This window comes from Pongo abelii, chromosome 19 (assembly GCF_028885655.2).
Source record: "Pongo abelii isolate AG06213 chromosome 19, NHGRI_mPonAbe1-v2.0_pri, whole genome shotgun sequence".
NCBI classification, from domain to species: domain Eukaryota; kingdom Metazoa; phylum Chordata; class Mammalia; order Primates; family Hominidae; genus Pongo; species Pongo abelii.
In genome coordinates, this window is record NC_072004.2 from 73,628,301 (window position 1) to 73,642,695 (window position 14,395).

The window sequence follows — 14,395 nt, forward strand, 5'->3', positions numbered from 1 at the left end:
TGGACCGCTCTCCGCCGACAGGTCTCTTCCACAGACCCCTCTCGCCCTCGCCCCCCAGTCTCTTCCGGTTCTGTCTTTTCGCTGGCTGGATACAAACAAGGAAGTCGCCCCCAGCGGAGCCCCGGCTCCCCCACGCAGAGGCGGCCCCGGGGGGCGGAGTCAACCGCGGAGGCCACGCCCTCTCTGGAAGGGCGGGGCATGCAAATTCGAAATGAAAGCCCGGGAACGCCGGAACAAGCACGGGTGTAAGATTTCCCTTTTCAAAGGCGGAGAATAAGAAATCAGCCCGAGTGTGTAAGGGCGTCAATAGCGCTGTGGACGAGACAGAGGGAATGGGGCAAGGAGCGAGGCTGGGGCTCTCACCGCGACTTGAATGTGGATGAGAGTGGGACGGTGACGGCGGGCGCGAGGGCGACCGCATCGCTTCTCGGCCTTTTGGCTAAGATCAAGTGTAGTATCTGTTCTTATCAGTTTAATATCTGATACGTCCTCTATCCGAGGACAATATATTAAATGGATTTTTGGAGCAGGGAGATGGAATAGGAGCTTGCTCCGTCCACTCCACGCATCGATCTGGTATTGCAGTACCTCCAGGAACGGTGCACTTTCCTCCGGGGATACATACGTGTGTTTCCTAAAAGTAGAGGAAGAAAGAGACAGAGTACCTGCGGGGCGGCTTGCACGCCCAGTACCCGTGACACGCCGGCTTGACTTAGCTGCTCCTCTTGAAGTACCATGAGGTTTCTGACCTGCGGGCGGTAGACGGTAGGCTTTGCGGCATACTTCCGTTTCCACTGTGACTACTGCGCTTTGGGAAGGCCACGACCTACTCCTTTGGAGGTCCTTAGATCTCAGCTTGGCAGTCGAGTGGGTGGCGACCTTTTAAAGGAATGGGATCCACCCGGAATTGAACTTCTTTCTCCTCTCTCTCTCTCTCTGTCTCTCTCTCTCTCCCCTCTCTCTCTCTCTCCTCCGTCTCTCTCCCCTCTCTCTCTCTCCCCTCTCTCTCTGTCTCTCTCTCTCTCTCCCCCCCCCGCCTCTCCCCCGCTCTCTCTTTTGGTTTCCCCCACCCCCTCCCAAGTTCTGGGGTACATGTGCAGGACGTGCAGGTTTGGAACATAGGTACACGTGTGCCACGGTGCTTTGCTGCACCTATCAACCAGTCATCTAGGTTGGAAGCCCCGCATGCGTTGGCTAATTGTCCTAATGCTCTCTCTCCCCTTGCCCCCCACGCCCCGTCAGGGCCCGGCGTGTGATGTTCCCCTCCCTGTGTCCATGTGTTCTCACTGTTCAGCTCCCACTTAGGAGTGAGAACATGCGGTGTTTGGTTTTCGCTTCCTGTGTCAGTTTGCTGAGATTGAGGCCTTCCAGCTTCATCCACCTTCCTGCAGAGGACATGAACTCATCCTTTTTTATGGCTGCGTAGTAATTCCATGGTGTATACGTGCCACATTTTCTTTATCCAGCCTGTCACTGATGGGCATTCGAGTTGGTTCCAAGTCTTTGCTATTGTAAATAGTGCTGCAGTAATCATACGTGTCCATGGGTCTTCCTAGCAGGAACTTCTTCCTCTTCAGCCCGCTGAGTAGCCGGCGCTTTAAGGCAGGTGCCAACGCACCGGCAACAGGCTTCCTTTTTTGCCCAGGAAAAACTGAGGTGCAGGTAGTATAAGCCATTTATCACGGAACGCACAGGAGCAGAACTCCAAGAAGTCCAAGCATCGTGGCTCCACCCTTCATGCCTGATGCACCGTTAGGCTCCGTTCTAGGTGTGTGTATCCTTTACGGGATCAGCCACCGGCAGTTGCCTTGCAACCACGATGACAAATCTCTGCCGGCTCTTTTGGGTCTCATCCCTGTATGTATACGTTGCATCCCAGCATAAAGATCGGAATGTTCCTTTCGCTGACCCAGTCTCTCACCCTCTCCAAACTCCAGAAATCTTGTCTGTCCTCCGAAGAACTCCCCCTGCTTCTTTCTCTAAAGGCTGTCTTCAGGCCGGGCACAGTGGGAGGTTCGCTTGAGCCCAGAAGGCCGCAGTGAGGTGAGATCACGCCATTGCACTGCAGCCCCGGCGGCAGAGCCGGAGCCCCGTCTCGAAACAAACAAACAAACATACAAACAAAGACAAAGAAAGAAAGAGCCCAGGCAACCTAGTGAAAACCTGTTCGGGCTGGGGCGTATGTGTACCCCAGCTATTCCAGAGGCTGAGGCAGGAGGATGGGTGGAGGTTGGGAGGTGGATGCTGCAGTGAGCAGTGATTGCACCACTGCACTCCAGCCTGGGTGACAGAGCCAGACCCCGTCCCAAATAAATAAACATAAAAATAAAGGAACCAGTTTGTAGAAAGCGGGAGAGGGTCCCAGTGAACTTCAAGCCTTCAAGCAACAGCTGTGGCTGGACAGGTCGGACCAGCAGGCTGGGGCAGTCGCCATCCTGGCAGGGATCATTGACCCTGATCTGTCGTCGGGAGGAGGAAGAGCTGATCTTACGCAGGGAGGGCAGGTGGACTATGTGTGGACTCTGGTGATCTGTTTGGGTGCCAGGTGTTACTCCCAGGGCCACCTGTAACTGTGAATGCGCAGGAACCCTGACTTGAGAAGGGCCTGGCCACGGGGGGCTCAGGCCCCTCAGGAATGAGAGTTTGGTTCCCGGTACCCAGGGAAACCACCAGCATCGGCAGAGGTGATAGCTGAGGAGGAGCGGGGATTTGGAGGAGAGACACAGGACGAGTACCGGGGGCAGCCCCGTGATCCACAACTGCTGCAAGAGGGGCTGTTTGTTCGACTCACTAGTCTTCTGCGGCTCTATGCGGTACTAAAGAGCAGAAGACAGAAGATACAAAAACCACAAAAATTAGCCGGGCGTGGTGCTGCGCGTCAATAATCCCAGCTACTCGGGAGGCTGAGACAGGAGAATCCCTTGAACCCGGGAGGCGGAAGTCTCAGCGAGCCGAGATCACGCCATTGCAGTCCAACCTGAGCGTCCGAGCGAGACTCTATCTCAGAAACTAAAGACAGAATGAAAGAGCCCGGCGCGGTGGCTTACGCCTGGAATCCCAGCGCTTTGGGAGGCCGAGGCCGGCGGATCGCCTGAGGTCAGGAGCTCGAGACCAGCCTGGCCGACATGGGGAAACCCCCCTAAAAATACAAAAATTAGCTGGGCGTGGTGGCCTACGCCTGTCATCCCAGCTACCCAGGAGGCTGAGGCAGGAGAATCGCTGGAACCCGGGAGGTAGAGGCTGCAGTGAGCCGAGATCGCGCCGCTGCACTCCAGCCTGGGGTGACAGAGCAAGAGTTTGTCTCTAAGAAAAAAAAAAAAAAAAGAAAGAAAAGAAAAAAGCCTGGGTGGTGAGCGGTGGCTCAAGCCTGTAATCGCAACACTTTCGGAGGCGGCAGCTGGGCAGATCACCAGAGGTCGGGAGCTGGAGACCAGCCTGACCAACATGGAGAAACCCCGTCTGTACTAAAAATACAAACTTAGCCGGGCGTGGTGGCACATGCCTGTAGTCCCAGCTGCTCGGGAGGCTGAGGCAGGAGAATCGCCTGAACCCGGGAGGCGGAGGTTGCAGAGAGCCTAGATCGCGCCATTGGACTCCAGGCTGGGTAACAAGAGGGGAACCTCTGTCTGGGAAAAAAAAAAAAAAAAAAATTGTGAGAATTGTACTCACACCGCCGTCAAAATCTCATGTGTATTTCACACTTAGAGCACAGCGCCGTTAGAACTGACCGCATTTCCAGGGCTCCCTAGATACCTGTGGCTAGCGGCTGCCATACTACCCCGTGCTGGGCTGTAGAATGGGGATGACAAGACAGGGCGGCGGAGATTGGGATGGCGTGAAATGAGGGAAACACTCGCCCGCAGGAAAAAAATTAAATAGCCAGGGGGCACCGAAAGACTCAGTAGTCCACATGAATATCTTGATTATCTCGTAGCTGAGATAATGTAGGGTCCAGCTCTACGGGGTCCGTGGGTTTTCTCTTCGTGTGCGTGCGGAGGCGAGAGACGGTAGAGCTAAAGCCAGAAGACAAAGAGATAGGAAGAAAGACAGCTGGGCCCGGGGGAACCACTGCCACCAAAGCGGGGAGACAGGTAGTGGCCCCGAACGCCTGGAGGCGCTGCTATTTATTGTATTCAAGGCAAGGGGGCAGGGTAAGGAGTGCCAGTCATCTCAAATGATGGATAGGTCACGCGAGTCACGTGTCCACTGGACAGGGGGCGTTTCCCTTTGTGGTAGCCGAGGTGGAGAGGGAGGACAGCAAACGTCAGCGTTTCTTCTATGCACTTATCAGAAAGACCAAAGACTTTGGCGCTTTTACTAATTCTGCCACTGCTATCTTCTCAGAACTGAAAAGGAGGAGCCAGGTGTACAGGCGGAACATGAAAGTGAACCAGGAGGGTGACCACTGAAGCACAGCATCGCAGGGAGACGTTGAAGCCTCCGGCTGACGGCGGGCAGGCCTGGCTAACGTCAGGCCTCCCACAAGAGCTGGTGGAGCAGAGTGTTCTCTATCTCCCCTGGAGAGAGGGACATTCCCTTTCCCGGTCCGCTAAGTAACCCGGGTGCCTTCCCAGGCACTGGCGCCACCGCTAGACCAAGGTCTGCTAAGTAACCAGGGCCTTCCCGGGCACTGGCATTACCGCTAGGCCAAGGAGCCCTCAAGCGGCCCTTCTCCCGGCGTGAATGAGGGCTCACACTCTTGTCTTCTGGTCACCTCTCACTGTGGCCCTTCAGCTCCTAACTCTGTGTGGCCTGGTTTTCCCTAGGTAATCATAATAGAACAGAGATTACTCTGGTAATAGAACAAAGAGTAACGCTACAAACTAATGATTAATAGTAGTCAGATATAATCATATCTGTATCCCATCTCTCGTAAAACTTTTCTTATTCTAATTATTTTCTTTATTATAGTGGAACAGCTTGTGCCTTCAGGCTCTTGCCTCGGCACCTGGGTGGCTTGCCGCCCACAAGATAAGATATATTGCGTTGAACTATAATTTATGTTGATTGCTGAATGGTTTAGGGCGGGGGGAGGGGGGGCCGCCTGATATTCTGCCCTGGAGGGGTGGCCTCACCCTAACCCTGGCCGTGGCTAATAATAAGGCCCACCTCTTAGGGCCGTGGAGTGAAATAAGTTTCGGAGGTAACGCGCGTAAAGCCCTCAGCCCTCCGCTGAAGTTGCGTTAAGGAAGGAGGAAGGGAGAGGTAAATGCTGAGCCCGCAGGCGGCAGTCTGTGCCTCGGAGAGAAACTTTATCCCAACCTTGCTGGGGGCCTTGACGCCCATCTTGCCCCAAGAGCACCCCGGCAGTCACCCCTGCCCTCTGGGGTCCTGCCACCCCGAGCCCGACCTTCCCCCTTTTCCCCCGCGCCGCGCCGGGCCAGTAGCCTCCTAACTGCGTCTTCTCTGTTGCGGTCTGTCGTGCTCATCACGTTTGCGTCGTTTCTTCGCTCCACAAACGTTTACTGAGCGCCTTCCACACGCCAGGCGCCAGACTCGCGCGGGGAAACAGGGATAAGCACTGAGGAGGGGGTCCCAGCCCTCCGTGATGGGATTTCAGAGCGGGAGATAAAGGGTTGCCCAGAAGGGTGGTGAGTGGAATAGCTGATATAAACAACGGCGGGGTGGGGTGGGGTGCGATGAAATACACAGGAGGGCTGCTAGTCTTACATATGGGGCGGGTGCCGAGGGCCCTTGAGTAAGGGAGGCTTCCTGGACGGGTGACACCCAAGCGGAGTCCTGACGACCTGCGTCAGAAGTAGCCAGGCGAGGAGGAGGTGAAAGGAGAAAGGAATCCACGTCCCGAGCAGAGAGGCAGCTGTCCCTACACGGCACAGGACACGGTCCGTGCACAGAAGCCACAGGAGACGCAGGCACAGGGGCTGGGGAGAATCCTTGCCGGGCCCTCGCCGCCTCCCTCTGCCGGGTGTCTGGTGCCAGCCTCCTGCCTGGCGGAGGAACTCCAGCCCCTGCTCCCGGAAGCCCCTCCAGGCCTTCGGCTTCCCTGACTCGGCATGGGCCCCTCGTCCCCTCGGGTACGGGGCCGGTCTCCCCGCCCGCGGGCGACGAAGTAAAGGCCCAGCGCAGCCCGCGCTCCTGCCCTGGGGCCTCGTCTTTCTCCAGGAAAGCGTGGACCGCTCTCCGCCGACAGGTCTCTTCCACAGACCCCTCTCGCCCTCGCCCCCCAGTCTCTTCCGGTTCTGTCTTTTCGCTGGCTGGATACAAACAAGGAAGTCGCCCCCAGCGGAGCCCCGGCTCCCCCACGCAGAGGCGGCCCCGGGGGGCGGAGTCAACCGCGGAGGCCACGCCCTCTCTGGAAGGGCGGGGCATGCAAATTCGAAATGAAAGCCCGGGAACGCCGGAACAAGCACGGGTGTAAGATTTCCCTTTTCAAAGGCGGAGAATAAGAAATCAGCCCGAGTGTGTAAGGGCGTCAATAGCGCTGTGGACGAGACAGAGGGAATGGGGCAAGGAGCGAGGCTGGGGCTCTCACCGCGACTTGAATGTGGATGAGAGTGGGACGGTGACGGCGGGCGCGAGGGCGACCGCATCGCTTCTCGGCCTTTTGGCTAAGATCAAGTGTAGTATCTGTTCTTATCAGTTTAATATCTGATACGTCCTCTATCCGAGGACAATATATTAAATGGATTTTTGGAGCAGGGAGATGGAATAGGAGCTTGCTCCGTCCACTCCACGCATCGACCTGGTATTGCAGTACCTCCAGGAACGGTGCACTTTCCTCCGGGGATACATACGTGTGTTTCCTAAAAGTAGAGGAAGAAAGAGACAGAGTACCTGCGGGGCGGCTTGCACGCCCAGTACCCGTGACACGCCGGCTTGACTTAGCTGCTCCTCTTGAAGTACCATGAGGTTTCTGACCTGCGGGCGGTAGACGGTAGGCTTTGCGGCATACTTCCGTTTCCACTGTGACTACTGCGCTTTGGGAAGGCCACGACCTACTCCTTTGGAGGTCCTTAGATCTCAGCTTGGCAGTCGAGTGGGTGGCGACCTTTTAAAGGAATGGGATCCACCCGGAATTGAACTTCTTTCTCCTCTCTCTCTCTCTCTGTCTCTCTCTCTCTCCCCTCTCTCTCTCTCTCCTCCGTCTCTCTCCCCTCTCTCTCTCTCCCCTCTCTCTCTGTCTCTCTCTCTCTCTCCCCCCCCCGCCTCTCCCCCGCTCTCTCTTTTGGTTTCCCCCACCCCCTCCCAAGTTCTGGGGTACATGTGCAGGACGTGCAGGTTTGGAACATAGGTACACGTGTGCCACGGTGCTTTGCTGCACCTATCAACCAGTCATCTAGGTTGGAAGCCCCGCATGCGTTGGCTAATTGTCCTAATGCTCTCTCTCCCCTTGCCCCCCACGCCCCGTCAGGGCCCGGCGTGTGATGTTCCCCTCCCTGTGTCCATGTGTTCTCACTGTTCAGCTCCCACTTAGGAGTGAGAACATGCGGTGTTTGGTTTTCGCTTCCTGTGTCAGTTTGCTGAGATTGAGGCCTTCCAGCTTCATCCACCTTCCTGCAGAGGACATGAACTCATCCTTTTTTATGGCTGCGTAGTAATTCCATGGTGTATACGTGCCACATTTTCTTTATCCAGCCTGTCACTGATGGGCATTCGAGTTGGTTCCAAGTCTTTGCTATTGTAAATAGTGCTGCAGTAATCATACGTGTCCATGGGTCTTCCTAGCAGGAACTTCTTCCTCTTCAGCCCGCTGAGTAGCCGGCGCTTTAAGGCAGGTGCCAACGCACCGGCAACAGGCTTCCTTTTTTGCCCAGGAAAAACTGAGGTGCAGGTAGTATAAGCCATTTATCACGGAACGCACAGGAGCAGAACTCCAAGAAGTCCAAGCATCGTGGCTCCACCCTTCATGCCTGATGCACCGTTAGGCTCCGTTCTAGGTGTGTGTATCCTTTACGGGATCAGCCACCGGCAGTTGCCTTGCAACCACGATGACAAATCTCTGCCGGCTCTTTTGGGTCTCATCCCTGTATGTATACGTTGCATCCCAGCATAAAGATCGGAATGTTCCTTTCGCTGACCCAGTCTCTCACCCTCTCCAAACTCCAGAAATCTTGTCTGTCCTCCGAAGAACTCCCCCTGCTTCTTTCTCTAAAGGCTGTCTTCAGGCCGGGCACAGTGGGAGGTTCGCTTGAGCCCAGAAGGCCGCAGTGAGGTGAGATCACGCCATTGCACTGCAGCCCCGGCGGCAGAGCCGGAGCCCCGTCTCGAAACAAACAAACAAACATACAAACAAAGACAAAGAAAGAAAGAGCCCAGGCAACCTAGTGAAAACCTGTTCGGGCTGGGGCGTATGTGTACCCCAGCTATTCCAGAGGCTGAGGCAGGAGGATGGGTGGAGGTTGGGAGGTGGATGCTGCAGTGAGCAGTGATTGCACCACTGCACTCCAGCCTGGGTGACAGAGCCAGACCCCGTCCCAAATAAATAAACATAAAAATAAAGGAACCAGTTTGTAGAAAGCGGGAGAGGGTCCCAGTGAACTTCAAGCCTTCAAGCAACAGCTGTGGCTGGACAGGTCGGACCAGCAGGCTGGGGCAGTCGCCATCCTGGCAGGGATCATTGACCCTGATCTGTCGTCGGGAGGAGGAAGAGCTGATCTTACGCAGGGAGGGCAGGTGGACTATGTGTGGACTCTGGTGATCTGTTTGGGTGCCAGGTGTTACTCCCAGGGCCACCTGTAACTGTGAATGCGCAGGAACCCTGACTTGAGAAGGGCCTGGCCACGGGGGGCTCAGGCCCCTCAGGAATGAGAGTTTGGTTCCCGGTACCCAGGGAAACCACCAGCATCGGCAGAGGTGATAGCTGAGGAGGAGCGGGGATTTGGAGGAGAGACACAGGACGAGTACCGGGGGCAGCCCCGTGATCCACAACTGCTGCAAGAGGGGCTGTTTGTTCGACTCACTAGTCTTCTGCGGCTCTATGCGGTACTAAAGAGCAGAAGACAGAAGATACAAAAACCACAAAAATTAGCCGGGCGTGGTGCTGCGCGTCAATAATCCCAGCTACTCGGGAGGCTGAGACAGGAGAATCCCTTGAACCCGGGAGGCGGAAGTCTCAGCGAGCCGAGATCACGCCATTGCAGTCCAACCTGAGCGTCCGAGCGAGACTCTATCTCAGAAACTAAAGACAGAATGAAAGAGCCCGGCGCGGTGGCTTACGCCTGGAATCCCAGCGCTTTGGGAGGCCGAGGCCGGCGGATCGCCTGAGGTCAGGAGCTCGAGACCAGCCTGGCCGACATGGGGAAACCCCCCTAAAAATACAAAAATTAGCTGGGCGTGGTGGCCTACGCCTGTCATCCCAGCTACCCAGGAGGCTGAGGCAGGAGAATCGCTGGAACCCGGGAGGTAGAGGCTGCAGTGAGCCGAGATCGCGCCGCTGCACTCCAGCCTGGGGTGACAGAGCAAGAGTTTGTCTCTAAGAAAAAAAAAAAAAAAAGAAAGAAAAGAAAAAAGCCTGGGTGGTGAGCGGTGGCTCAAGCCTGTAATCGCAACACTTTCGGAGGCGGCAGCTGGGCAGATCACCAGAGGTCGGGAGCTGGAGACCAGCCTGACCAACATGGAGAAACCCCGTCTGTACTAAAAATACAAACTTAGCCGGGCGTGGTGGCACATGCCTGTAGTCCCAGCTGCTCGGGAGGCTGAGGCAGGAGAATCGCCTGAACCCGGGAGGCGGAGGTTGCAGAGAGCCTAGATCGCGCCATTGGACTCCAGGCTGGGTAACAAGAGGGGAACCTCTGTCTGGGAAAAAAAAAAAAAAAAAAATTGTGAGAATTGTACTCACACCGCCGTCAAAATCTCATGTGTATTTCACACTTAGAGCACAGCGCCGTTAGAACTGACCGCATTTCCAGGGCTCCCTAGATACCTGTGGCTAGCGGCTGCCATACTACCCCGTGCTGGGCTGTAGAATGGGGATGACAAGACAGGGCGGCGGAGATTGGGATGGCGTGAAATGAGGGAAACACTCGCCCGCAGGAAAAAAATTAAATAGCCAGGGGGCACCGAAAGACTCAGTAGTCCACATGAATATCTTGATTATCTCGTAGCTGAGATAATGTAGGGTCCAGCTCTACGGGGTCCGTGGGTTTTCTCTTCGTGTGCGTGCGGAGGCGAGAGACGGTAGAGCTAAAGCCAGAAGACAAAGAGATAGGAAGAAAGACAGCTGGGCCCGGGGGAACCACTGCCACCAAAGCGGGGAGACAGGTAGTGGCCCCGAACGCCTGGAGGCGCTGCTATTTATTGTATTCAAGGCAAGGGGGCAGGGTAAGGAGTGCCAGTCATCTCAAATGATGGATAGGTCACGCGAGTCACGTGTCCACTGGACAGGGGGCGTTTCCCTTTGTGGTAGCCGAGGTGGAGAGGGAGGACAGCAAACGTCAGCGTTTCTTCTATGCACTTATCAGAAAGACCAAAGACTTTGGCGCTTTTACTAATTCTGCCACTGCTATCTTCTCAGAACTGAAAAGGAGGAGCCAGGTGTACAGGCGGAACATGAAAGTGAACCAGGAGGGTGACCACTGAAGCACAGCATCGCAGGGAGACGTTGAAGCCTCCGGCTGACGGCGGGCAGGCCTGGCTAACGTCAGGCCTCCCACAAGAGCTGGTGGAGCAGAGTGTTCTCTATCTCCCCTGGAGAGAGGGACATTCCCTTTCCCGGTCCGCTAAGTAACCCGGGTGCCTTCCCAGGCACTGGCGCCACCGCTAGACCAAGGTCTGCTAAGTAACCAGGGCCTTCCCGGGCACTGGCATTACCGCTAGGCCAAGGAGCCCTCAAGCGGCCCTTCTCCCGGCGTGAATGAGGGCTCACACTCTTGTCTTCTGGTCACCTCTCACTGTGGCCCTTCAGCTCCTAACTCTGTGTGGCCTGGTTTTCCCTAGGTAATCATAATAGAACAGAGATTACTCTGGTAATAGAACAAAGAGTAACGCTACAAACTAATGATTAATAGTAGTCAGATATAATCATATCTGTATCCCATCTCTCGTAAAACTTTTCTTATTCTAATTATTTTCTTTATTATAGTGGAACAGCTTGTGCCTTCAGGCTCTTGCCTCGGCACCTGGGTGGCTTGCCGCCCACAAGATAAGATATATTGCGTTGAACTATAATTTATGTTGATTGCTGAATGGTTTAGGGCGGGGGGAGGGGGGGCCGCCTGATATTCTGCCCTGGAGGGGTGGCCTCACCCTAACCCTGGCCGTGGCTAATAATAAGGCCCACCTCTTAGGGCCGTGGAGTGAAATAAGTTTCGGAGGTAATGCGCGTAAAGCCCTCAGCCCTCCGCTGAAGTTGCGTTAAGGAAGGAGGAAGGGAGAGGTAAATGCTGAGCCCGCAGGCGGCAGTCTGTGCCTCGGAGAGAAACTTTATCCCAACCTTGCTGGGGGCCTTGACGCCCATCTTGCCCCAAGAGCACCCCGGCAGTCACCCCTGCCCTCTGGGGTCCTGCCACCCCGAGCCCGACCTTCCCCCTTTTCCCCCGCGCCGCGCCGGGCCAGTAGCCTCCTAACTGCGTCTTCTCTGTTGCGGTCTGTCGTGCTCATCACGTTTGCGTCGTTTCTTCGCTCCACAAACGTTTACTGAGCGCCTTCCACACGCCAGGCGCCAGACTCGCGCGGGGAAACAGGGATAAGCACTGAGGAGGGGGTCCCAGCCCTCCGTGATGGGATTTCAGAGCGGGAGATAAAGGGTTGCCCAGAAGGGTGGTGAGTGGAATAGCTGATATAAACAACGGCGGGGTGGGGTGGGGTGCGATGAAATACACAGGAGGGCTGCTAGTCTTACATATGGGGCGGGTGCCGAGGGCCCTTGAGTAAGGGAGGCTTCCTGGACGGGTGACACCCAAGCGGAGTCCTGACGACCTGCGTCAGAAGTAGCCAGGCGAGGAGGAGGTGAAAGGAGAAAGGAATCCACGTCCCGAGCAGAGAGGCAGCTGTCCCTACACGGCACAGGACACGGTCCGTGCACAGAAGCCACAGGAGACGCAGGCACAGGGGCTGGGGAGAATCCTTGCCGGGCCCTCGCCGCCTCCCTCTGCCGGGTGTCTGGTGCCAGCCTCCTGCCTGGCGGAGGAACTCCAGCCCCTGCTCCCGGAAGCCCCTCCAGGCCTTCGGCTTCCCTGACTCGGCATGGGCCCCTCGTCCCCTCGGGTACGGGGCCGGTCTCCCCGCCCGCGGGCGACGAAGTAAAGGCCCAGCGCAGCCCGCGCTCCTGCCCTGGGGCCTCGTCTTTCTCCAGGAAAGCGTGGACCGCTCTCCGCCGACAGGTCTCTTCCACAGACCCCTCTCGCCCTCGCCCCCCAGTCTCTTCCGGTTCTGTCTTTTCGCTGGCTGGATACAAACAAGGAAGTCGCCCCCAGCGGAGCCCCGGCTCCCCCACGCAGAGGCGGCCCCGGGGGGCGGAGTCAACCGCGGAGGCCACGCCCTCTCTGGAAGGGCGGGGCATGCAAATTCGAAATGAAAGCCCGGGAACGCCGGAACAAGCACGGGTGTAAGATTTCCCTTTTCAAAGGCGGAGAATAAGAAATCAGCCCGAGTGTGTAAGGGCGTCAATAGCGCTGTGGACGAGACAGAGGGAATGGGGCAAGGAGCGAGGCTGGGGCTCTCACCGCGACTTGAATGTGGATGAGAGTGGGACGGTGACGGCGGGCGCGAGGGCGACCGCATCGCTTCTCGGCCTTTTGGCTAAGATCAAGTGTAGTATCTGTTCTTATCAGTTTAATATCTGATACGTCCTCTATCCGAGGACAATATATTAAATGGATTTTTGGAGCAGGGAGATGGAATAGGAGCTTGCTCCGTCCACTCCACGCATCGACCTGGTATTGCAGTACCTCCAGGAACGGTGCACTTCCCTCCGGGGATACATACGTGTGTTTCCTAAAAGTAGAGGAAGAAAGAGACAGAGTACCTGCGGGGCGGCTTGCACGCCCAGTACCCGTGACACGCCGGGTTGACTTAGCTGCTCCTCTTGAAGTACCATGAGGTTTCTGATCTGCGGGCGGTAGACGGTAGGCTTTGCGGCATACTTCCGTTTCCACTGTGACTACTGCGCTTTGGGAAGGCCACGACCTACTCCTTTGGAGGTCCTTAGATCTCAGCTTGGCAGTCGAGTGGGTGGCGACCTTTTAAAGGAATGGGATCCACCCGGAATTGAACTTCTTTCTCCTCTCTCTCTCTCTCTGTCTCTCTCTCTCTCCCCTCTCTCTCTCTCTCCTCTGTCTCTCTCCCCTCTCTCTCTCCCCTCTCTCTCTGTCTCTCTCTCTCTCTCTCTCTCTCTCTCTCTCTCTCTCTCTCTGTCTCTCTCTCTCTCCCCCCCCGCCTCTCCCCCGCTCTCTCTTTTGGTTTCCCCCACCCCCTCCCAAGTTCTGGGGTACATGTGCAGGACGTGCAGGTTTGGAACATAGGTACACGTGTGCCACGGTGCTTTGCTGCACCTAGGTTGGAAGCCCCGCATGCGTTGGCTAATTGTCCTAATGCTCTCTCTCCCCTTGCCCCCCACGCCCCGTCAGGGCCCGGCGTGTGATGTTCCCCTCCCTGTGTCCATGTGTTCTCACTGTTCAGCTCCCACTTAGGAGTGAGAACATGCGGTGTTTGGTTTTCGCTTCCTGTGTCAGTTTGCTGAGATTGAGGCCTTCCAGCTTCATCCACCTTCCTGCAGAGGACATGAACTCATCCTTTTTTATGGCTGCGTAGTAATTCCATGGTGTATACGTGCCACATTTTCTTTATCCAGCCTGTCACTGATGGGCATTCGAGTTGGTTCCAAGTCTTTGCTATTGTAAATAGTGCTGCAGTAATCATACGTGTCCATGGGTCTTCCTAGCAGGAACTTCTTCCTCTTCAGCCCGCTGAGTAGCCGGCGCTTTAAGGCAGGTGCCAACGCACCGGCAACAGGCTTCCTTTTTTGCCCAGGAAAAACTGAGGTGCAGGTAGTATAAGCCATTTATCACGGAACGCACAGGAGCAGAACTCCAAGAAGTCCAAGCATCGTGGCTCCACCCTTCATGCCTGATGCACCGTTAGGCTCCGTTCTAGGTGTGTGTATCCTTTACGGGATCAGCCACCGGCAGTTGCCTTGCAACCACGATGACAAATCTCTGCCGGCTCTTTTGGGTCTCATCCCTGTATGTATACGTTGCATCCCAGCATAAAGATCGGAATGTTCCTTTCGCTGACCCAGTCTCTCACCCTCTCCAAACTCCAGAAATCTTGTCTGTCCTCCGAAGAACTCCCCCTGCTTCTTTCTCTAAAGGCTGTCTTCAGGCCGGGCACAGTGGGAGGTTCGCTTGAGCCCAGAAGGCCGCAGTGAGGTGAGATCACGCCATTGCACTGCAGCCCCGGCGGCAGAGCCGGAGCCCCGTCTCGAAACAAACAAACA

The 14,395-nt window shown here is 56.1% G+C and overlaps 3 non-coding genes across 3 annotated transcripts; all 3 read left to right on the top strand.

Annotated features, from left to right (window-relative positions):
• The first annotated feature begins 419 nt into the window (after positions 1-419).
• LOC129055000 (U2 spliceosomal RNA) lies at positions 420-610 on the top strand. Its single transcript, XR_008519678.2, has one exon. It is a non-coding gene; the product is annotated as a U2 spliceosomal RNA (small nuclear RNA).
• Positions 611-6,549: 5,939 nt separating this feature from the next.
• LOC129055002 (U2 spliceosomal RNA) lies at positions 6,550-6,740 on the top strand. The gene has a single exon (XR_008519680.1). It is a non-coding gene; the product is annotated as a U2 spliceosomal RNA (small nuclear RNA).
• A 5,939-nt stretch (positions 6,741-12,679) lies between these two features.
• LOC129054999 (U2 spliceosomal RNA) lies at positions 12,680-12,870 on the top strand. The gene has a single exon (XR_008519677.1). It is a non-coding gene; the product is annotated as a U2 spliceosomal RNA (small nuclear RNA).
• The last annotated feature ends 1,525 nt before the right edge of the window (positions 12,871-14,395 follow it).